The following is a 26,397-nucleotide window of genomic DNA, read 5'->3' on the forward strand; positions in this document are numbered from 1 at the left end:
GTTATAGTCCTAAGTACTTGTTACAGTAGTAAGTTCTTGTCATTTTTTAACTTGAACAGACAGGGAAGGAATCATTCCATGAATAAAACAAGAAAAGTTTGCTTATTCCTCTTTAGCCAGCCAAAATTAACACAATGTTTTAATAAAGCGTAAAAAGTGAGGAATTAGCTGTAATGATTCTTTAAGAGTCTGCTTAATCGAATAGAATGGAATAGGTTTTATTTGAACTATCTCTCGTTGTTATAAAACTAAATGGCCCTTGTGCTTACAAAAAAAGGATTGAATCAAACGACGAAAAAATCATTAAATCAACAATTGTTATACTTTGATACAAAGAAAGGGATGAATGAGTTTGAAAAAACGGTTGGTGCGAGAAGGAGGTGCTGCTAATCTGTCAATGTTCTTCGACCTAGTAGATCCCTCGCTCTTTGCGCTAACGTTCGAATTTTTTTCTCAATCCTTTGAGAACATGTACAACTGACTGTTTTTTACAACTAGTGACAGAAGAGTATCACGGTTTTTTGCTCCTTTCTAAAAACAAACAATATTTTCTTCTGTATAAACTGCAGACCTACCTTAAGGTAATATAGTTGTTATCTTCCCTCAATACAAATTTGAATCATAATTTTTCACACTGTGTACTATTTCACGAGCATGGACACTTCAATTTTTCTTTCTCGGGATAGTGTGTAGATCCCAATTCGTCAGACTGATGCTACCGCTGCACCTGTGATTAACCTATGTTATTAACAACTATAGACGATACAAATATTTTAGTCCAAATATATTTTCGCTATATTGTCCTTTTGTGGCATCAAGAAGCACCGTGTAGCAGAGTAAATAGATTTATCGTTATGAATAATAAGACCAATAACAAGTGTTTCAAGAGCAGTTCAAGAATCGTGAAAAAGAGGGCTCCGATATCCCAAGTCTGTGGAGTCGAGTAGACGGAATCCAGGATCTTTATAGGGGTCTTTAGTCATGTTAAGTATAATTTGGAAGATTTAGATTTTCAAGGTCCATCCAATTTATATATGGTTCTTAGACATACCTAATATAACGATTAAGTATTTACTTTTCCAGCTCTTTTATTTTTGAATTAATCCATGGAGGTATAGTTGTGCTCTCTCCTGTTACAATTTATTTTCCATCTCGAAAAGGAATAAAATTATTGTTACATTGCTCTTGTATTAGAGTATCCATTCGTTGGCTGTCGAGAAGAAAGTGAATCTTTAGCGTGAATATCAAATTCCTGTTCGTTTACAATATGAAATTCAATGTCATCCTAAATATAAGGGGCTATCCCCCTCCCTAAACGACCTATTTGCACTAAAATGTGGACTTAAAACCTTCTGAAAACAAGTGCTTATTAAGAAGCCAAATCTCTCCTTTATTCAGTAGAATGTTTCCCTAAAATGAGAGAGGCTGTCAAACGCCCGCTCATAGCCCTTAGGTTCAATCTTTTATCACAGCACCTCAATGTTAAAATCCTTAAGTTTCCAATTAAAAACATCTGTTTTACACTAATATAGGACTTATCCTAACCCCCCAGGACTCAAATTGCACGTTTAGTCCAAATATGCTCCTCTAAATAAAAGAAAGTTAGGGCTTAAACGCACCCTCCACCTTCGTCTGAAGGACATCTCATGGAAAGTTCAAATATGAAGACATAAATTTCAGGATCTGAGGCTTTAGCTGATCTCCAAAAAGATATCCAATGGTCACTTCACTAATGATTTGTGGGCAACTTTATGATACTGTACAAGCGTTACTATTCCTGGATTGCTGATCAGCAATAACCATAAATTTTGTGTGGACTGCAGATATGTTATACAGAAGTATGTATATATACAAACATTTTGTGTGGACTGCAGATATGTTATATATAAATAATTTAATAACTTAATAATAATAATAAATAATTGTTATATATAAATAATTATTATATAAGATAGGTCAACACACACACATACTTCTATATAACACGACATATGACACACGACACACGACACATGACACAAGACACATGACACATGACAATGACACATGACACATGAAACACGGTGTTCCCCGTTGTTTACCGATAGATCCTTCTTAATAAATTGCCGTCCTTAGGAATGCCTGAAATTTCCCTCAAATGGTTTAAATTCTTTCCTAGTGATAGTTTTTTGAGTGTAATTATTGATAAATGGCGCTCTGATTTTCATTTAGCACGAAATGTTCTTAAACGTGTTCAATATCATGTCGTGGTAGAAACTTTTTCCCTTCCTCGTTTTTACCCCTACGGCTGATCATTACAAGTGTACAGGTATTAGAGCTTTAAATAGAATACTTAAAAAGCAAAGTTTATAAACTGTAATTTTCAGCCCCTAAGGATGCTCTGCATCCAGCCATTAACTCGTATTCTTTTCTTCTGTTTAATAATCAAAACCATTATCTAAGCTTTTCACCACGTCGTTTAGCATTCCTCTCAGTTCAACTTGTGGGGCTTTAAATTCAGTCACAATTTGTATTATTTATCTTTGGAATAATATCCTTACCAGTATTACTTTAAATTTCGATTAAAAGTAATACTAAAGTTTTATTTAATTTCAAAGTAATATTCATAGATTAATAAAGAACTTGAACTGTGCGAGAATTTTCGTAATATCTGTCTAATCTGTGTGAATGTGCATACCATAAAAATTCAACAATTATACCTTTTATTTTTGGCGAAAATGATTGCATAATTTTGCTTAATGTTAGTTGTCCATCAAACTTGATTATACGTGAATGGGATAACTTAATCTGCTTCTTCGAAGCTATCATTTTTGTAATAGCCGATACATGAAAAGACCGTCATTAAGCTAATGAAAACTCTATCGATCATTCTCAAAATGTAATAATATCTCCGAAAAACGAAATACATATTGTACTGCTAGATTCATTAAACTAGGATAGACTTTTTTCAAATACAAGTAAATAGTGAGGAGACTTGATGGGTGATAGGCTGACTTGTAGTTCCAATCATAAATATTTGGATTTCTCATAAGATTTCGATTTTAACATGGTTTGACATTCCCACTTTTTATATTTAAAACTTTATCTGTGAAGAACGGGGCAGGTGCATAATTTTTGCCGCTGCCGAAGAAGCGTAAATTTTGCCCATCCTATGATCACACTTTTTAGACCTTTAATGATTCTGAATGGAATGGCTATCATAAAGTTTGGATCCAGTACCCAGGAGTGTTGAAAGGGTGTCAATAAATGGCATAGGGTGATATTCATCCTTCAATAACTTCTGGCCCTTCAGAAGTAGTACTCTTTCCAGCTTTGATTGCCACCCTTTCTTTAAGAAGGTATCAGTAAACTAACTTAGGCGTGAAAAATTTGTTGTTCTTTACTAAGCCGATGTTACTGCATTGACTATGGTCATGAGTCCTTGCAAAAAAATATGTGGGAGATATGTCACTCTTTACTTGGTCAGTGATTACGATAAATGGAATAGGTTGGACACCCTTTCGTCTTCCTATCTTTCTTTTGCCCCTGTCTGCTGCAGGTCATAACGCATTCAATAGCAAACGCCACGTGAAGGAACAAAGAGAAGAGTCACGAAGGTTGTTATTTTGACTTGAAATTTCACAATGCGATTAAAAAAATTGCTTAAACGTGCTTCAAACGCAGTTATCTGATGCACGGAGCAAAATATCTGACGCATTATTGAATTGAATATCTGTCAATCCAACTCCAATTTTAGGTTTGATCTAGCCTTTGTTTTCTTTCGACTTGCATGAGAAAGGTAACAGGGATTAATCAGACGTATCTATTTGTGAAGGAGGAAAATCTAAGTCTGTCAAAGCGGAAAAAAACTGGTTGATCATAAAACTGTTGATATATATGAAAACTGTTAAATCTGTAAGATCTTGTATGCCCAAAGTCCCTCGGTCCACTTGCGTATCCCTAAGCCCCTACCTCTATCCCTATCCTCCAAAAAAATTCCTGCATGCACGGCCTCAATCTGCCGTAGGAATGGACCTCTTACGTGATTGCTTAACCGGATCTGTGTCTGTGAACAGCCTTGTAGGGTGCCCATGGCCTGGTCAAATGTATTCCCAAGAAACGTCCAATGAAGAAGTCTGTGACAGAGCGACCAACACATTCTATGGCATTTCCGGCAGGCTATGCATCGGAGTATATGGCACCCTCTTCTTAAAGTAGCCGAGTCGACACCCTTACGTCATTCCTGGCGGGTGATGCACCGGGGGATCCAACACCCCCTTCAGAAAATAAGCGGGCCGACCCTATCCTGAAGAAAAGACAATCCCTTTGTATGGGGTGCTGGAATATATGCTCTATAAAGTGCTCGAAGGCCCATTCACTTAGTCGACTCAAAAAATAAGAACTCCAGATACTGAAGCTCACTTTCAATATCTCAGCTTATGCTCCACGAATGACTCTACGCTCAGCGGAGTGGTCCTCCTCATCAGCAAAGAAGTGGCGTTTGCCTTGATTGGAAGGGAACTCGTTTCTGCTTGTATAGCTAGAACCTGTTTCAAAAGCCACTTCTTTAATATGTCTGTCATTGTCGTATATGCCCAAACTCGTGATGCTCCTGAATCCCATAATTTTGTCTTTTACAACTCCGTCAGCGCAGCGCTATGGAAAGTTCCAAAGTGATATTTCCTGCTCATCACTGGAGGTTTTCAACGCGACAATAAGCCCGAAAAAGACTTCTGAAGAGACTGCAATTGGCCTCTTTGGCTTCGGAGCAAGATACCACCGAGGCACCCAGCCGCTAGAGTTTGCAATGATCAACAATTTAACTATGCTGAACACTTGGCTTAGGCACAAACCTTCATATCTGAATACATGGAGGCCCAGAGATGGAAGAGCAAGTTTCCAGCTTGAGTATATTCTCATGTCCAAACGTTGAAAATCCACCATCTCAGATTGCCTAGTCTACAGAGGGGTAGACACTGCATCTAAAAAACAGTCTGATCATAACCTCCTGAAGCTCTCTATGAGCTCCCGCCTGTCTGTGAGACGGAAAAACTGAGCCACCATGACGCCTAGACATATCCGAGCTCAAGGATGCACGTGTAAAGGAAGATTTTAAAATCCAACTGTCTAAACGTTTCTCCACACTCGATGTGGAGGAGTCCACAAGTATTGAAGATGAGTGGCAGAGTTTTTGTGATGTAATTAAATTATCTGCCGAAGCCACCCTAGGCCACCAAAAGTGGCAACGCAAGAGATGGATATCGGAAAAAAGGATGAAGCTGGCAGAGAAAAAGAAAGCAATGGGCTGGTCAAAATCTGAGGAATTTAAGAAGCTCCGAAGAGAATGGCACCAATCAGCACGGAAGGATAAATAGCTCTTCTGGGACAATATTGCAACAAAATGGAAGATACCACTTCGAGATCTGAAACCCTAAGGCTATACCAGCTTCTTAACGAAGCGAAAGGAGCTAAGAGAAAACTTGACACAACGTCAGTACTGGATGAGAACGGCAAACTCATTACTGTAAAAGACCAATTATTAGACCGCTGGAAAAAAATTGGAAGAATATACTAAATCTTCGATTATTGTCACAAGTGCACCCTATTCCTGGGCCGCTAGGGATGACCACCTAACGCATCACTAATATTGACCCACAGGACCGCAACGAAATCTAATCAGCTAAAAAAGAGTTTAAAAGGTATAAAACACCGGGACCCGATGCAACACCTGTAGAGCTCTTCATTGAAGGAGACTCTCTGCTTGTAGATAAGCTCCATAGTATAATCGTGAAATCTGGAAAGAAGAACGGTTCTCCTAAGAGTGGTGTGACTCCAAAAATCTGCCTAACTTCAAAAAGGGAGATGCCACCCAATGCAAAAATTATAGAGTAATTTGACTGATGTGCATTGCAGCAAAAATTTTCGCTATGGTCCTACTCAGTCGGTTGAGTACCCACCATAACACAAGAACCAGGCCCAAACAAGCTGGTTTCTGACCAAGAATGGGATACGTTGATTAGCTACTTACGCTCAGGCAAATCATTGAACATAGAGCAAAACACTCTCAGTTTCAGTTGGGGTGTTTATAGACTTCATAACACCATCTGACTTAGTCCCATGAGATGGCATCAGTATGGTTGCAACTGAAGATGGAATTCCGGACAAGATGGCGAGACTCATAAAAGCGTATTGCGATAGTACAGGCATCCAAATCCAGGCTAATAGAAAGATCTCCGCGATTTTTCTCATAGAGCACGGTGTTAAACAGGCTAGCGTTCTTTCACGCGTGCTTTTCAACCTCTAAGTAACTGGATAATGGCCACGGCAATGTCGGGCTTTGATGACACGCAAGTTAGCCTTGATTTTAACTTTAGCGATCTAGATTTCACAGACAGCATCTGTCTCCTGTTTGCAATTGTCACAGGAGCCCAAGAAACGTTGACAAAGGTGGCAATCATCTCCCAATCAAAGGTTCACAAAATCAGCATTACCAAAACCAAAATCCTCATGCCCATTACCCCAAATCCAATAAAGCCTATCTAACTCCAACAAGATGAAATGTATGTGAAAGAAGAATTCAGGTACCTACGATTTTTGACTGAAGGGAACGGAAGAAGCTCGAACGAACTCCGCAATCGAATTGGATCTGCGGCAAATGTGTTTGCCCAGCTCAACTCTTGTCTATGGCGGAAGCGCGAAATCCAGCTGCAAACAAAGATCTGTATCTACGAGACAGACGTCAAATTGGTTCTCTTATATGGATGCGAGTCTTGGACACTGGAAGCATCAGAAGTACAAGATATGAAAGTCTTTGGCCATTCTCTCCTTCGCAGGATCCTGGGCGTCAGAATAACAGATAGAATGAGCAATACAGATCTCCGTCGATAATGCTCCAAGCGCCTTGAGTTCGGATTAGTTGTCAAGAAACGCCATCTGCGCTGGTATGTGAATATCCAATGCCAACCAGATGAGGCACGGACAAAAAAGGCCTTTTCTCAGCTGGATGAAACGCCAAGGGGGACAACGCCAAATGTCGCTTGCCTGCGTCAAAGATGACCTCAAACCTAAAGGAGAATTTTGCCATTTTGGCCGACGGTGGGACAAGAACTTGCTCAAAATCACACAGGAACAGACCCTGGATCACCAAAGATGGAGCTCACTCGTTGACGAAACATTGTATGCCAAGAAGGCTTGCAGGCGTTATCCTGACCCAAGTACAAGTAAGTAAGTACTTGCGTATATGTGTAACCTGAATTGACAATTTTCAAAAGAAAAAAGAGTGAAAAGCCTGTTCCTTGTACTGAATTTGTTGTAGTTAAGAAGAGGTCCATGAAGGAGTGGTCACGTTGCCTGGTCTTTTCGAATTGTGTTATTGACTTATAATATCTTTGCCTATCCTCATTGATTTTATTCTCAGTCAATCTGTTTGGTGGGCTATGCTGCAGACATCTGGAATGCTACCCGGACCTTCGAAAGAATCACAGAAATTTTTGGAATTCTTCAAGCTAAATACTAGAAAATTGGATTACAATTCTACTGAGCTATACCTGAGATTATTCCTTTTAATTGAAATATTGGGAATAGCTGTGTCCATCCAGCTGATCACCTGATTTTTCTTGGCCTCCCCGTAGGTTCCTCTAATGACGGGCTCAGAAAAAAATGAATTGGCCTTAAAATATTATTTCTGAATAAGGAGGGATTTAACTTTAGTTCTCAGACCTATTTTTGGTTCTTAATTCTTGGTTGATACAACATGGGCATGGAAAAAGTAAAAAACGTTGTATTGTTATTGCTATTTTAGAGAATATAAGAAATTTATGTTAGAACTGCTATTTTAAAAAATAAATAAAATAAAAACCTATGGACACATTTTTTTACCATAAATCTGAGAAGCAAAATGTATTTCTCTATTCACAAAACGGAGATGGATCTTCTGTATGTAAATTATTTTAATTCAGTTCGCGAAACTGAGCTTCACAAAGTAGATAAAAATTGGTTATTGTCTGTACGGTGACGTCAAACAGGAAGAAAAAGTTCCCCACCCTTTACAAAGTGGAAGTATAGCAAGCATACGATAAAGAGGAGGAAATATCTCAGAGAAAAGAGGCCGGGCCCTCGTTGCCCCTCCCCGAAGGATCAAAGACTTTTAAATATGCTCGAAAGGCCCAAGAAACTCATCATGGGCACACGGTTATTTTTTTTGATTGGACCACTTCTGCAGAACTGTGTCAAATTGTTGCTTCTATGTTACCTTAGTTTCTAATTCCTACACTTTCAGACACTTCTTCAGCAATTAAACTTGTGTTTTTTCTGGAGAACGATGTAAACAAATATCAGCATTGAATTAAAATTATCCTGTTCGTCCATTTTTGCAATTGCCTGGGATATCCAACAGCGTAAACTTAATCTCAAATGCGCCAAAAGGCTTCAGAAAAAGAATACCTACAAAATTCTAATATTTTGATTGACTAAGCAATCGTTTAACTACGCATATCTTTTGCAAGATAAGTCACGTAAGAATTTCCTTTAATTTGTTCTTTTTCTCTAAGGATCAATTAAAAAAAAAAAATTAAGAAAAGTGAAAAGTACTAGAGATTAAGCGTTTGTTTATGTTTCATTTTATTTCACGAATTTCTAAGAGTATATTTTTTATAATTTCTGAAAGATTTTGGAACGGGAATTGTTTATATTACTCTGACAGTTTAGCCAGAGTTTAACCAGCTCCAAATGACTACCCGGAGAAACCTGGGGAAGGTAAACACGAAATGTATGTTAAAGCACGGGATGTTTTGCCCAAACTCCTTTATTGCACTCCCTGATGGAAAGGCCAAGAAACGGAGACCAAAACTGTCGGTAAGGACTATAAAGTCTAGTGCCGTATCCTTTATTTTTTTTAATGAAATTTGAGCATTTTTTTGAATCAGTCTAAAAACTGGATATTTGGTATATTAGGTTAGGATAGGCTAGGCCTAATTTAGACTTTGTATTCATTTCGAAACTGTAAAATTGAACGATGTTTTTTGAGCAGGATATTGCCATAGCTCGGCGTTAGACACAAACCAGTAAAGAACTAACTGGATGTATTTCACCCGAATATATTTTCTGTAAATTTCTCGTAGTTATATCTGCAAGTTTTCCTCGCTATATAAATCAAGGATTTGTCTACAGTAACAAGCCTATGAGCAAATGCAGTGAACATATAAAACAATAGAATGAATGATCAAGTCAAATTAAACAGAATAGAGATTAACATAAATAAGAGGTAACTTAACGCTGCCATAATTATTCTGGAGACAAAGTGTTATATCCAATCTACTGAAAACATTTTGTGTTCGAACAACATAATTTTAATCGTTGTAATATTAGCAACAACAAAATTAATATGCTATTCAAGGCTCATAGATAAGAGCTGCCACAAATAAAAGTGGAGGCTAGACTTTTTTCCGCTTCACTGAAAACAATGCGCTTTTTGAGTAAGAATTCCATTATTAACTTCTAGAAGAAAAAAAACACCGTATCAATCTAAGTTACAGAAAATGAAAGTTATTTCGCTGATTTCTGATTTTCTATACAATAGGTCACCGTGAAACTCAACCCATTTAACTCAACCATCATTCGTATTAGCCTCCGTTTAACTCAGCCCCTTACTCAACTGAACCCCAATGCAACTTAGCCCTGATAATGAGGCCTTTTTAAATTCGACGGGCCAGTACCATCTTCGAATCCCAATCCGGACACTTAAAAAAAAAATTCTTCAAGATGCAGGTGTCTATTACGTAATATGGGATTGTTTGTTTACCTAACTTAACCTACCTACCCATTCCGACGACTCACATATCCTGCCAATCTGACAACACACATATCCAACCCTTCCGAAGACGTACATACCCCAACATTCCGACGACACACATATCCCACCATTCCGACAAAATACATATTCCACCATTCTGACGAAAGCTAGCAGATGCGTGTTATGTTAATTACTTTGAAACCTTTGAGGGTCAGGAGAAAGCCTTCAGGCCCCGTCAAATCAAAATTTCCTTGGTTTTTACATAACAGAGATTCTTTAAAAAACCTTCAGGGGCCCTGCTAAATCAGGACTTTCTTGGTTGTTATATAATAGGACTTGTTAGAGTCCTTTAGTCAAGCGCGGAAGCCCCTGTCGTAGAAAAATGATCATGGTCCAATATTTACAGGCAAGGGTGACGTAATCGTACCTGAGTTGTTATATCTGCTTCACTATTGAAAAATAATTCAGTAGGTCAACATCGAGGATATTATTCTTTAGTAATGGATGCTTTTACTCAATTGGTTATTGAAGGCACAAAAAATGGCCAAATGAAATCTAGAGTGCCTATTGCTATAATAGAAGTACAAGGGGCTGCCGGCTAACCTTAGAATGGGGCGAGATGTTTGCACGATATGTAATATTATTAAGCATGTTCAAGTCGGAAAAACAGTCATGTTTTGCAGAAAAAGTGGACATAATGCATATACAAAGATTACAAGGCGAATTAAATGCATTAGTGAAATTTACTGAAGACAACGATCTGAATCAATCTATGTAAAAGGAGTGAATTTGTTACTAGTGAGATCCATTGTTAGTCTATAACCGGTAGTGAAAGAGTTAGTATTAAAAATGACTGGACTTGAGAAGCAAAAATCATAAGGAACCTAGTAAATTTTGAAAATTATTTGATTCTAGATGATGATTTTCTAGAGTTATCTCTTCAAAGAAAAATATTTTCTTAAAAAATGCTTAACCATATAATGAGAAACGAGTCTCCGTCTTTAGATTATTGTATGAAACTTCTACATCTTGGCCCAGATGCATTTACTCAATTTACTGATATATTAATTGAAATGAAACAAAAGGATATTTTGGTTTTGCTTTCAAATACTACCTAGACGGCCATTTTACAAGGCAACAAGAAATCAGTCGAATAAGTTTTGTGATGTCACTCGATCACCCACCTCCTAGAAGACATTCATTCTATTGATCGCTAGTCAGTATCTTTTTGGAAGTGAGAATTTCAACATTGAAATTGTTTTAGACATGTCCATTAAGTTTGTATGCATTGAGCAGCAGGTTATCCTGTGAGAATTGTACATTTTTATAACTACAGTGATAAGTGTAGATTATGCAGTCCATGTAAATTGCATAGAGGATGTGCAGGGCAAATTAAAGACTGCAATTCCTATCTTGAAGAAATGTATGACTCTCACACTAGTGGTTTCCTATGCCTCAATGATAAATGTGACCAATGGGAAAATACTTACTCTTTCATGATTGCAAAAACACTTAAACATGATTTCAGTTTATTTTTAAGAAGCATGTATCGTCGTGGTTTTAAATTGATTTGGGAGGAAAGCCTGGTCTACGCTTCAATTGCTGAAATAATAAGGAAGTCTGGTTTTACGATATCGCTCTGGAGATACCGGCTACTAAGATTATAAATCTACAGACTTTTATTTCGCTGCAGAAAGTGATTCTTCATATGAGAATTTTGTGTGCGACAATTCTTTAAATAAGCAAACTGAAACACGTGAATTTTATAATATGAATCAGAATAGTATTATTGACTTTACAAAGAAATATAATAAAAAAGAAGTTAAATTATATTGCAAAATATGTGACCCTGACTTCGCATGCCAAGATGAACACAAGTTGAATCTTAACGAGCTCTCGCCACTTACCGTCAATAATGGTTACCTATACGTGGAAGAAGCAATCTAAAGGAAACGGAGTTTTGTACATACAAGTTTTATTAATAAGCAAATTTGAAAACATTTTCAAGGAATTTCCCCCTTAGGGCACTAAAATTTATATTAAACAGTTAGGAAAGAGTATATTCAAGTAGAAAATCGTTCATTCGTGGAGTGTAACCAAAAATGATAAGAAATTCACTGTAAGTATATTCGTGACATCGAAAAATAAAACTCATTGATTCGTGATTGTTTTCAGTATAAGCAGTTTGATATTATTTCCAATTGACCTTAATTTTTTAATTGCAAGAGTAATGAGTTTTTCCATAATAATAAACTTTTTTCTTAATGGTAACAAGTTTTTCTTACAACTAACAAATCTTTCATAATAGTAACAAGGTTTTTCTTAAAGCAACAAGTTTTTTCTCAATACTAACAAAAATTTTCTTAATACTAACAAATATTTTCTAATATTAGTAAGTTTTTCTCTGAATAGGAACAACTTTTTCTTAATACTAACAAAATTTGTCTCAATACTAAAGTTATTTTTTTAGATTAGCAAGTTTTTTTTTAAATAGTGAAAGTTTTTTCTTAATGGTAACAAGTTTGTCTTAATAGTAATAATTTTTAAATAGTAACGAGTAATAATAACATTTTCTTCTTGATAAAAACATTTTTGTAAGTAGCAGCAAGTTTTTATTTTTCTTAGTACTAACAAAATTTTAATACTAAGAAGTTTTTTTTAACATCAGCAAGTTTTTCAATAATAGTAAAAGTTTTATCTTAATGGTAACAAGTTTTTCTTAATACTAACAAATTTCTTCTAAGCGTAACGAGTAGTAATAACATTTTTTTCTTGATAAAAAATATTTTTCTTAATAGCAACAAATTTTTCATTAATACTAAAGTTTTTTTCATAGTAAATAAGTTTTTTCTTCATAGAGATAAGTTTTATCTTAATAGTAACATATTTTCTTAATACTAACATTTTTTTCTAATAGTAACGAGTAATAATAACATTCTGTTCTATATACTAACAAATTTTTCGTAATAGTAACAAGTATTTCGTCATTACTAATAAGTTTTTTCATAATAGTAATAAGTTTTTTCTTAATAGTAACAATTTTGTCTATTTATAATGTCTTGTGTTTCTTAATACTAACAATTTTTTTTCAAATAGTAACGAGTAATAATAATATTTTGTTCCTGATAAAAATATTTTTCTTAATAGCAATAAGTGTTTTCTTAATAATAACATTTTTTCATCAATACTAACAGATTTTTTTTAATAGCAACGAGGTTTTTCTTTATATCAACAAGTTTTTGCTTAATACTAACAAATTTTTTCTAATAAAAACAAGTTTTTTTCTGAATAGTAACAATTTTTTCTCAATACTAATGAAATTTTTATAATAGTAACGAGCAATAATAACATTTTGTTCTTGATAAAAACAGTTTTCTTAATTGCAACATTTTTTTATACCACGGACAATTACTCTTAACCACTCCACGCGTAAAATTGAGACGGAAAAGAGAAAGCAAGACATATAAAAAGAATTGTCTTTGGACAATGAGTATGAGTTTGTTTTAGTTTGAGTTCAAAGCCTTTGAAGGAAAAACCTTTTTGGCCTTTGGTGGGCCCCATTTTGGGGCAGGTTCAAATGTCTCTCCAATTGTATTCTAATACTCGGATCATTGTACATTGCACTCTTTCAGGTCAACGAAGGGAATACTTCGAATTGTCCAATTCGTAAAAACGTAACAAAAACGTATAGGCTATAAACAAATTTTAGATTCATTTTTTAAACTTGTTGTTTGTCAATCCTCTCCCCCGGAAAATAACACCCCTCTTCCTAAATCAAAATCCAGGATACGTCCCTAGTTGTGTATTTCAATCGCACTTCTTTTTTATAGTATGTGTTTCTATTTACTAAGCTGACTCTTTAATCACATTTTGTTACTACGAACTGTTTGACGCAGGGCTTGCTTAAGTGTCAGGGAGGCTTCGGCTCCCTTTCCATTCCATCTCGTTTGCAAATTCAATTTTAATGTTTGCACAACAGGGCTTCAATCATTCTTGAACGATAAAAGATGGGGAGATGTTCCGAACTATCAAAGTAATTTGTAAGGATCACCATTTTTGCGGCTTTCAAAGGGAGTTCTTCAAACAAATACTTTGTTTGAGATGCTTTCCGACCCCCTACCCCATTCCATTTGTGAAAGTAGGCACATGGGTGTCATTTTTTGAGTAGTACCTAAAATAGTTTTGCAGTAAAAGGGGAACTGTCACCCTAAGTAACCATATTACTGGCTTTGTCCAAAAATATTCTTCAGAATGAAGAGGATTAGGAGGGGCGAGTCCCTTGATCTGCTTTCTATGTTTATCTGAATACTCACTGAAAGTTGAAAGATTTGGGCCTAAAAGGGTAGTTTTTCGGGCTGAAGACCTCCTACTCCACAGAGACATCTAGCGATACTGTTTACCAATATGCCCAACTACATACCCCTTCACACAATTCTATGAAGTCTGAAATGAATAGACTTAGTTAAACGGAACTTAAAAACCATTGCCTGTATAAATCATTTATTTTTTATGTATTACATTTATCTTTTGGAACAGATGCGCCACTCCGCGGCATTGCCGCCTCTAAAACCGGAATGTCTAGCTTTTTAAAAATTATAAATGGACTGGCTATCTCAGAATTTCTACTCTGCGTTTTCACGGATCTGTGGCCACTGAGAATGGGAAGCTAAATGTACAGCTTTCAAATTACTGTATATGGATTGACGATCACAGGCAGAAATTTTGCTAAGGCTCAATCTCAATTTCTATTAAGAAATATACTAAAAATTTAAATTTTTGTCAAAATGCACCCTATCTCTTGATTCTAGAACCACTGTTTCGATGCAACTACTCTACTCCAAGAAAATGAAGAATAAAAAAATAAATAGTGGCTCATCCATAGCCATCCTTCTTGAAAAAGAAATACGAAATTTTGCATTTTTCTAGATAGGGGCTTAAAAACCCTGTACTCTAGGGTTCTCCGATTTGTTGAATTTGACAGTGTATTCGTTTTTTCTTTAATCAGTATCACCCCTTTTTGGACTGTTTTCTTCCTTTTTACAAAATTAAGAAAAATTTCTCTTTATAATTTCAAAATCAAAGAATCAGGCAGTTTTTAGAATCATTATAAGAATATGATTCTATTAGTGCATAGATCGTTATGAAAATTCTGCTTCTCAAAGTTTCGGTTACTATTAGCGCGAGCTTTTAATGTGGCTTATGGCTTTATAAGCTTATGATTTGGGTGATGCAGGACAGCCACCCTCTTACGTCAGTGAAGCTGATTGATTCATTTTCGTATTCGGGGGAGCCTCCATGAATTAAATTTTCGTTCTGTTGTGCTGTCTATGTGACACAGAAAATCCTAATATTTAACTCGTAATCCCCCATTAATTTGATTCGATTGTAAAATGATAAGTCAGTTCAGACTTGGGCCTGTAGGGCCAGATATTCTGATTTTGTCGATTTAAGTTTTGTTTTCCTTTTGAAAGCAGCATATTTCATTCCAAGCAGAGCCATTCTCAGTTACACTGGTTGCTAGAAAAAAAAAAAAAAAAAAAAAAAACTGCCAATCGAACTTGATATAACATATAGAACTATCAAAATGCCAATAGCATTTGCTGAATGGCCCTAGCTAAATAGGAAAATTGGATCTTCTACAACCGTTACCTCTTGAAAACGTTTGACCTCCCTCCCTCGACATTAGAAAAAAGCTGGTGGCGAGCCTAATTAAAAAAAAAAAAAAAAAAATCAATTTCAACACTCGTTTGGTTATCTCTATAGGTGTTATCTTAGGCAAGACTTTTCTTTCTTGAACTTTATCTAATAGCAGGTGTTTCATTACATTGTGAACACTTAATGTTGAATGTCTAATTATTTTTTTCTTTTGGTTTAAATTTGAATTGTTCACTCAATCAAACAGCTGGCTGAAGTTGTTTTGAATGGAAAACATTTTAGTTTTTTAATGCCAGACTTAGACGAATTATAAAAAATGTAGGAGAAGACGAATTCCAGCTAATGGATGTTCCTAGTACCACTTACAGACCAAAATTTTCCTACGAAAGACTTCTTTGCTCATGAATAAGGAAAAGAAAAAAAAATCAGAATGGGCTTAGGATAGTAGCTGGCAAAAAGGACAGCTCAAGTATAAAATCCTTAGAAGTTGGCTCAATCTTTAAGGGACAAAAAAGGGGTATAAGTACATTTTATTATCCTTTAGCTCCGATTTTAGAAGTTGAAAAGAATTGTAGGAGACAATATAACGGTTCCAACAGAATTAACTGAAAAAAAACTTTTCACTGCGGAGGTAAAGAGCGAAGTTGGAGCTTGAAATAACAAAAATTAATGCTTCGCAGGTTGCACAAGATGTATCTACAGAAGTGGCTCAATTAATCTGACTCTCGAAATTTCCCAATTTCTGTAGAATTCTAAAAACTGGTCCTTTACTGATAACACAAAACTCATACCCTGAAACAGGTTGTTCTCTTAGGAGCAGAAAATTCTATAAGTAACATGATGGAAATAAAATACTTGCTTATTAGGCTCTAATCATGATATTGATAACTTTTGGTGGCAATTTTACATCTCTAAAAAAATCAAGCAAGCTCAGTTTTCAGTAAATTGCTAATTTAAAAAATTCTACGGACGTTCAAAAATATCTCGAGTCAGTTTATTTGAGCTAGTTTTGTAGACACATCATGCATAACCTATATATAGATTGAGAAGCAATAATTTCTGTTCCTTTTGAGCTTCTCTTCGCTCTTTTTCCCGTAATAGTAACGTTGTTTTTGAAAGTAAAACTGCTCTTTCTAGATGTACAAAATAGTCCTTACAAAAATGTATCTTTTTAACTTAGGTGTCTAAAATAAAGAAGTCAACATTCTTATTTTAAAGGTAGATAGGTAGGTAGGTTTTATTTTATCCACAATATAAACATAAATAAAAATGACGCTACTAATAAATCATTGCAGCAAAAATAAAGTCCTAAGGACTTGTGCTGCCAATTCCTGTTATGATTAATATCTTATAAATAAATATCTAAACATAACAGCTCCTGATTATCCAACTAGCCTATCTTATATATAAAAAACAACGACACATACACATGAACACTATACAACAAAATAGTCGTATTAATTATTTTTTTACCAGTTTTAGCCCCAAAAATCTGCAAAAGAAAAGCATCAAAGACTTCCCGCTCTTCAAAATATATTAGTTAAACAAAATGTTTTCAATTTATTTTTAAACCCGTATAAAGAACAGACTCCCTGATGCTAACCGGCAGATTATTCTAAACAGAAGGCCCCAGATTATGAATCATATATGATGATATGACTGTTTTTTCGTGACTTAAAAGTTGTGAATTTCTTGTATCATAATTATGGTGCTCCTGATTCATGGAAAAATAGTTATGAAAATATTTAGGGCATAGGCTATATTTTTCATGCTCTGGAACACAAAAATTGATGCTTGGTAGTCACGAAACTGACCAACATTTAAAACACTACACCGGCAAAAGCTAGCAATAGTTTTGGATTCAGCCTGCTCTTTTGTGTCCGCAATCAATCGAATGCTGTTACTTTACAAAATCTGGATCCTTTTATAATTAGAAAAAATTGCTGGCCCATTGAACACAACCGTAATCTATTGGGAAAAATAAATGATTTTTTAAATCTTGAATGGAGATGTTTATTTTACTCGTCTCAGAATTCCTAGACCCCTGGCCATTTTCGCCCCAATAAGACTACAATGCTTTTTCCAACTAATATTATTATCTAAATAAAACCCCAAATACCTAATTTCAAAAACTTGTTTAATGGGTAAATGTCCGAAAATATGTTATTAATATCATTAAAAAACCTACCCGTTCTACTAAAAAAAATGTAATTTGTCTTAGATGTGTTAACTGCCAGGGAACTACCAACTGTAAAACTGCGTCCTTATGTACAACCTCCACCAAACAACTACCAATTACTGTTATCGTACTGTTGCCCACGAAAGGGCATTTAATGGAGGTTTTACTTTTTGCACCCCTTAAATTTACGCTTAAGATGTGTGCCACTTTATCATGCAAATAAAGAAGTCAACATTCTTATTTTAAGGGTATTTAATGGAAATTTTACCTCTTGCAGCCCTTAAATTTTCGCTTAAGATATGTGACACTTTATCACGCAAATAAAGAAGATAACATTCTTATTTTAAAGGGCGTTTAATGGATGTTTTACTTCTTGCACCCCTTAAATTTTCTCTAAGGATATGTGTCATTTTATCACTCAAATAAAGAAGTCAACATTCTTATTTTAAAGAACATATAATGGAAGTTTTACTTCTTGCGCCCCTTGAATTTTCTCTTAATATATGTGCCACTTTATCACGCACTTAAAGAAGTCAACATTCTTGTTTTAAAGAGCATTTAATGGAGGTTTTACTTCTTGCACCCCTTAAAATTTCTCTTCAGATATGTGTCACTTTATCACGCAAATAAAGAAGTCAACATTCTTATTTTAATGGACATTTAATGGAGGCTTTACTTCTTGCACCCCTTAAATTTTCTCTTAAGATGTGTCACTTTATCACCGAGATAAAGAAGTCAACATTGCTATTTTAAAGGGCATTTAATGGAGGTTTTATTTCTTGCACCCCTTAAATTTTCGCTTAAGATATGTGCCACTTTATCATGCAAATATAGAGTCCTTGGGATATGTTGTCATCGGTATCGTTGAGAACCTGAAAATAAAAATTCAGTTATTTTCAATAAAATGAAGATAAATACATGAAATCTTATTAATTAGGTAGTTTTTTTTTCACATCTTGTTTTATTAATTTTCTTTGACTTAGAGGATAAAAGAGGGAGTATGGAAGTCAACATTCCTATTTTAAAGGGCATTTATTGGAGGTTTTACTTCTTGCACCCCTTTTAAGATAAATTTTATCTTAAGATATATGTCACTTTATCACGCACATAAAGAAGTCAACATTCTTATTTTAAAGGGCATTTAATGGAGATTTTACATCTTGCACCCCTTTAATTTTCGCTTAAGATATGTGCCACTTTATCATGCAAATAAAGAGTCTGTGGAATATGTTGTCATCCGTATTGTTGAGAATTTAAAAATGAAAATTCAGTTATCTTCAATAAAATGAAGATAAATACATGAAATTTTATTAATTAGGTAGTTTTTTTTTTCAAATCTTGTTTTATTCATTTTCTTTGACTTGGAGGATGCGAGAGGTAGTATACAAGAGAGGAAATTTTCAATTTCCAGTTTAGAATTTTTGGTCATGGGGATTATAACTGCAACCCGAATGTGCTTCTCATTCTTTCCACTCCAGAAACGGGACCAAAAACCGCCATATGCAGGAGTTAAAAAGACATATTTATTAGAGACATTAGCTTTTAATTTAGCCATTAATTCGCTCTTGAAAGTCTTAGCAGAAAAAGATAAATATAAAAGCCTAACTGACTATATAAATTCAACAATTTTACCAACAGATGGTTTTTTTTTACTTATGGTTGCTTACCACGATGCATTTCTCAGTTTGATGCTTTGTCTCCAACTACGTGCCGCTAAAACCCCTATACTCTAGCGTTTTCAAGATTCACCAACTCGTTCAGAAATTCCGCAAACTCCCCCTGAAATTTGTTCCCGACTCTTAAAAAAGTAACAAATATGCACATAAAAAAAATTTTTGATGTGGTTTTTAAAGTTTTCTTTGTAACCCCCCTTCCCTTGTTCCGAACGAAAATAACCCTCACCAAATAAAAATCCTGGAAACGGTCTTGGTTGCATGACATGCATGGTACTGAAGGGCGAAAAAAATTTTTAAATGTATTTTGAATCATTCAAATTTAATAAGGACCAGTTCTTAAAACGAAAAGTTTTCTATGCACCATCAAAATGTACTTAATATTGGTAGTTCCCATTACTAACTCCTTCTGTGAGTGAGGAAAATAGATGCAAAATATTTTGGAAAATAAAGCAACAAAAACTTATAAATGTCTTTGATACCAAATCAGATAAGGGAAAGTAGATTACTTAGTTTGAGTTGGGTTTGCTCAAAATGTTATTGACTGAGCTTTAAATCTCAACTGTAAAAATGTCACAAAGGCCCTATGAATTATATTTCAGGTGTTTGGCAGAATCCATTTGAATAATGAGTGTAGAATTTATTGCCTTGAGTCTTATGTACGAAATCAAAACCTCAGTTATTCTTAAAAAGAGGCCTTTCATAAAATGGCCCAAATTTTCCCATTCACCGTCACTTTTGTAAGAATATTGATAAAAAGGTATATTTTTATATTATTGCAGAAGAACCACAATTATCACGTCTGTTTCAAAATTTTACTTAATTAGGCGTAAACGTCGTTGGTTTTACATGCCTACTAGCAAGAGTACGTGCCTATAATAACTAGTTATTCTTCATACCTGCAAGGGGAATAAGTGGGCTTCTCGAGAGTTTCTAATAGCTTTATTGATACACTTATTGTTTCAAAAGCCGAGGCCAAGGGATTTCCCTTGAGTATCCACGGTTTGCAGGATAGCTTTGGGAAATTAGGCCCAAAAAAATATCATTTGACACTGCAAGTTAGTCTTCTAAGTTGGGTTATTAATGATGAGAAACAGTGGAACTTGAGACCTTCGGTCGTATTAGGGTCTCGAATACTAAAAGCTGACATGAATTTGAGAAAAGAAAGTTTTTTGCTGTCTGTATGGTGGAACAAAAAGAATGAAACGTGGGAATTATGGTTTGGTCTATTATGTAAAATAAAGAAAAATTCCAGGAAGAGTTTTTGAAGAAAATTATAGAGCATATTAAATGCTAAAGCCAACATATATTAATTTGTATAATAGTTCACACTTAAAAATAACAAAAAATAGTATTCATTAATAAATTAAATCCGAAATTATAGGTAGTTAAAATGAACAATCACATAAATTTAAATATAACAAAAATTGCTGTGGATGAAACCTAAAACAAACGTAAATCAAGATGAATAATCAATTCAGACTTAAGCAAGGCACAAGTCTTAAAAGAGTGACATTGCAGCTTCACTGAAAACAATTTGTATTTTTAGTCATGACCTCTTTTTTTGTCATAACATCAACAAATTACACCATAAAAAAAAACAACAGAATCACAGAATAGATCAGGGTCTACAAAAAGACCCACCACGAAGAAGAGAAGGGCCACTCCTCTCGCCTTGATCTTAGAAAGATAGAAAGATGGAAAACATAGAAAGATGGGGAGAGGGATTACAGAATATGATTTCGTTAAAATATCAGTATTTTTTTTAAATAAGTATAATATAATCACTATAATATAGTGACTATAATATAATGTATATCACTATAATATAATATAATCACTATAAATATCACTATAATATAATGACACTAAGATAAGTATAATATACGTATTTGCCTCAAAAATTGCCATTTCTGAGTTTTTGTCATTATTCTTAATTCTTTTGATAGAGTTAAAAGAAAGTTAAAGTCTTAGAAGTAAAATTTGAAAGGTAAAATTAACCTAAAAAATGAAAGAAATAGAAGATGCTAAGTTTGTAGCAGGGGTATACGCAGCTATTTTTCTCTTGTTGGCAGTCTTAGCATTCATTAGTGTTTAAATAAAACCAAAGTTGAAAGAAACATAAAAAATGGACTTGAAAGAAAAAATAAAATATCATACTAAGTGAATGAAAAGAGATGTAAAGGAAAGTAGGGGAACAATTTTGAATGGAAAGTAATGATAAAATTTTTATATTCATATTACAGAAGCCTAAAATAGGTGGCTTTTATTTCCATGGGTACCACTGGAACCCCTTATGCGCCCCATGTACGAGCTAATTTCTCTCATTTCAATTTTCATCTAAAACTAAGTTCCTGACATTTAAATCGCCCATCTTGTAGCACGAGTCTAAAGTTAAAATCAGCGAATTATCAAACAATTTGTAATAATGAAGCTTAAGTAAGGAGCGACCCGGCTCAGTAGTAACCGAAACTCTAAAAAGCTGAATTTTGATACCAATAGATATATCAAAAGAATCAACCTATTGCGCTGATTTCAAATATATAAGCTTCATTAAATTTAGCCCTACCCATCAAAGGCTAAGAGCCTGAGAAAATTCGCCTGATTTACGAAAAAAAGACGAAACACCACATAAAAGCCATAGGATCCGAATTAAAATCACACCGTCAGATTCAGCTTATCAGAGAACCCTGCTATAGAGGTTTCAAGCTCCTACCTGCAAAACGTGCAAATTTGTGTATTTTTGCCTGAAGATAGGTCAAGGATGCGTGTGTTTTTCTTTTCCAGGGGTGATCGTAGCGACCCATTGGTCCTAGAATATTGGAACAGGGACCATTTGAACGGAAATGAAAGTTCTAGTGCCCTTTTGAAGTGACAAAAAATATTGGAGGGCAACTAGACCCGCTTCCACGGTCCTTTTTTCTGTAAATCGTCCGAAAAAATTTTCAGATAGCCGTTTTGTTCAGCAAAGTTGAAAAGTCGAATAACCGTGTCTTTGGAGTTAATATGACCTATATATATATATATATATATATATATATATATATATATATATATATATATATATATATATATATGTATATATATATATATTATATATATATATATATATATATATATATATATATATATATATATATATATATATATATATATATATATATATATATATATATATATATATATATATATATATATATATATATATATATATATATATATATATATATATATATATATATATATATATATATATATATATATATATATATATATATATATTGTTGTATTCACAACAGCACCTGGGGAAAGATCTTTAATTTAAAAAATCTGCCTATTGTTTATGTATAGTATTTGTTATTCGTAAGTATGCGTACTTTTTTCGGGGGGGGGGTGAATTTTCTGCTGAGGGAGTCTCCACCGGGTGAATTTTCCATGGGGAATGAAGTTTCCAAGGGATGAATTGTTCAAAAGAAATTCTACACAGGGGGAATTAGCCAGAAGTCCTATAGGAAATTCTTCTTATGTCTTGCTTTCTCTTTGCCGACTCAATCTCACCCATAGAGATGTTAGGGATAATTGTCCAGGGTAGATTTTCACCAATTGAATTGTCTAGACGATATGTCCGTGGGTAAGAGAAATATTGTGCAGAGGTGGAGCCAGATTTCCTGGCATTGTTTGGAAAAAAACGAACAGAAAGTAAATAAAAAAACAAGTTTTTTCAACTTAAAGTAAGGAGCAACATTAAAACATAAACCGAACAGAAATTATTATTTATATGAGGAGGGTCACCCTTTCCTCAAAACCTTGCTCCTTATATTAAAGTTTAAATTTTGTCCCAATTCTTTAAGAAAGACTCCTGAAACACAAGGCTCGTTTAATTAGAACAATAGTAAGCTTTTTTTATAAGTATTTAAAAAAATTAGTGTAAAGAGCGAGGTGTTGAGGCAGGGGCAACCCCCCTCCCGCATATACGTAATTATTTCTGTTCATTTTAAGTTTTAAATTTTGCTCCTTATTTTCAGTCAACTAATCCACTAATGTAAAAGTCCTGCTGAGTCAAATTCCATTCCTTCTGTACATTCTGATGAATAAGAAGCCTGTACATTATGTATGAGGCTCATGTCTAAAAGTCAGTTATTTGATTGTTCAGAACAGACTTAGTAAAGCTGATTGATGCTCTGCTTGTCAATTTGGGGTTCTGGGTTCAAACCCCATCGTAGTAAGGTTCTGCTATCTGTCCTTGTAAAAAAAGACCCAGCTACTGGAATTTCGATTCGACACCATATGCACCAGCAATGGCTTTAGGTCCGTTATTTCATCCTTTATCCTTCAATATCCTTCTTGGCTTTATAATCATGAGACTAATTTACATTACATTTCAGAACACCCATGTTTGTTTCTCCTGTTTTGCAACATTAGGTTTCCAAGATCTGAAGGTTTTAAGCAAAATGATTTATCATTCATTGCATTTATCTTTGAGAAGGATACTATTTCATATTCCTTTAGGATGTGACAAGCTCATTTTGTTTCTGGAAAGAAGTTTTCAAAATAAAAGGCAAAAATTTCAAACTTGTTTTAAACTTGTAGGTAAAGAAACTGTTTTCCGTCAATTTAGAGGATTTTGTAAGATATTTTTAACAAAAGTAAAAAAAACCTAGCTGAGAAGCCATTAAGACAGTTTTTCAAGGAATTCCTTTGGAAAATTAAATAGAATTAGGCTTTTCTAAGAATATCAGATTCAGAATGTGTAATATATTTTATTAATTTTGCTCTTGATGTTTATCTATAGACATATTGTTTAAAACGCTGCGAAATATTTTAATATATTTTGTTAATTTTGCTCTTGATGTTTATCCAAAGACATATTGTTTAAGTTCAATAAAACGCTGCGAAATATTTTTGCTCTGTTGTTTCTACTATTACCATGCCCCAAAGAGTGATTTTTCTCTGAGTGTTAGACATTGACATTTTTATCGAAAATTAAGTGTAATTTTGAGCTCAATGAAATTACGGATTTATGTGTGAGCAATAAAAACCTTGATATCTAAAAAATGTTTTACAAAGCTGAAGCCAACAAAATGCTTTGGACTGCTGCTTTTTAATCCACCCATTTTAAGAGAAAGTTCGTTTTTGCAAAAAATCAAGTACTTCCTAAGTTTTGCTGATGGACAACTAAAAAGGTTTGAGTAAAAACTTGAAAAAAAACTTCTTACAAAAGTGACATGTAGCACAGCACTTTTAGCCAAAGATTCAAGCAGTCAGTATAAATGTGATTTTTCTTTAGTTTCCAGGTATTTTCCTAGAAAATTTGATTAATAATAATAAATTGATTGCTAACTTTTATACCTTCTCAATAAAACGTAGATTTTGTCTGAAAAAGGAGTCCCATTGAAAGTTAAGTAGGCAAGAAGATGGCTTTCACCAAAAATCTACGTACGCCCATATCCAAAAACCAGGTGGTCAGAAAGAATAGTAAAATCTAATTTATTACTTATTTAGCGTAAGATTTGTCCCAAACAAAGGAATAAATGCCACCGCCTTTTTGCTCAAGCAAAGGGTCGCCAGGCTTTTACTTTAAAAGCTTGGTATATCCATTCCAATCATGTAAATTTGAAATTTTCAAGTATTTTTTAGTGACAACGTGAAGGTCAAGTGCTATTGAAGTTGAGCCTTATGTTGTTAGCTTATAAAAATTACGCTTTTCAGCAAAAGTAGACAAGTCGATTGAGTTGATTTGAATGGTCTGATTTTCAATTAGTTCCATTCGTAGTTTGTTTATCAGATTTTATATATAGCTGTGATGGGATGTGAAGGCAGAGGCTGAATATCGTTTTATCTGTATTTGAAACTTTGGAGATTTAACTTGTGGATGATGTTATTTTGATTGGACGTGGGGCGACGGTAGAATTGTAACCGACAGACTATTGGAAGTCTAGAGGTAGGGTTAAGGTGAGGAATTTCGATGGGATAGAATGGGTGTCAAGTTCTGACCTTAACAGCATAAGATCTGTGACGGAAGCGAGTCAAAGATAAACCCCACGAAGGAACGCTTGGAGAGACAGCATTGGGCTTCACTTCAGAGAAACTTTAACTACCCTTCAGCCAATTTTTACAATCCTAACCTGTTTATTATAATACTAACTTTCAATGCACTAGTTAGTCATAAAGACAGTATATCACAGCAAAATTCTCATAGTTTCTAGAGTACTGGTTAGAAAGACAATATTTACAAACATTTAGTTCTATAATGCAAAAACTAGCTGATTCAGGACAATTATTACACTTATATGAGCACCTTGACTCTTTTGGGTAAACAGCATATGTAAGTTAAAAACTGTTGATTAAGCGACTGTCAATGTAAGGATGGAAAAGGGGATATCCGATCAAATCAAAGTGACAATAAAGTGCTTTTTTACAACTCTTGAATAAGTGCAGTACATTTGCTTAGAAGATTTGTGTCAGTAGAAAAAGTGTCGTTTGGAGGATATCGTCACTTACGGTGCATTATGGCGGGGTATTTTATTTATCTATACTGGAAACAGAAATTGCTAGTGGTTTAACATGTGATGCTAGAGATTTTATTGCTTTAGGTATTTTTTGGAAAACTTTTTGGACCCTCCACCTTAGATGAAATAACACAATGATGTCCGTACGTACATCTAGGCCTAGTCCCTTCCGAAATCTTAAATACGGCCAATATCCTTGGCACTTGCTAGTCAAATCATAAAGTGACTTATTTTCCGGAGGGTGCCGTATGGCACCCTCCGATGAAAACTCTTCCGGACATACCTAATCACAATAGCTCCTAGAGTCACATAAAAACAGGCATTTGTATGAAGGCACTTAAACCTGAGGCCTTGATACGAACCAGTCTGCTAGCTGATGATTCAGTTATTTCGGGGATTAAAGCAGGCTAGGAGAAGGAGAGCTGATTCACAGCTTTCAAGTTTTATGGTGCAACTGGATTACAGCTAATTTTCTAGCCTTTCCTAAGCCTTAGTTTTGCTTATCCGTCAACCCCACAATAATACCTCTTGTCTATTTTTCCTTCGGTCTATTTATTCATTTATTTTATTTTTTTGGCGAATCTTGACCATAACTGCCTAATTGGTCTCACC

The 26,397-nt window shown here is 34.5% G+C and overlaps 1 protein-coding gene across 1 annotated transcript in view; it reads left to right on the forward strand.

Annotated features, from left to right (window-relative positions):
• The window catches only part of LOC136028121 (neuromedin-K receptor-like), a 114,356-nt gene that overhangs the window by 2,181 nt on the left and 85,778 nt on the right, over positions 1 to 26,397 (forward strand). The window lies entirely within an intron of this gene.

Source organism: Artemia franciscana, chromosome 6 (genome assembly GCF_032884065.1).
Source record: "Artemia franciscana chromosome 6, ASM3288406v1, whole genome shotgun sequence".
Taxonomy (NCBI): domain Eukaryota; kingdom Metazoa; phylum Arthropoda; class Branchiopoda; order Anostraca; family Artemiidae; genus Artemia; species Artemia franciscana.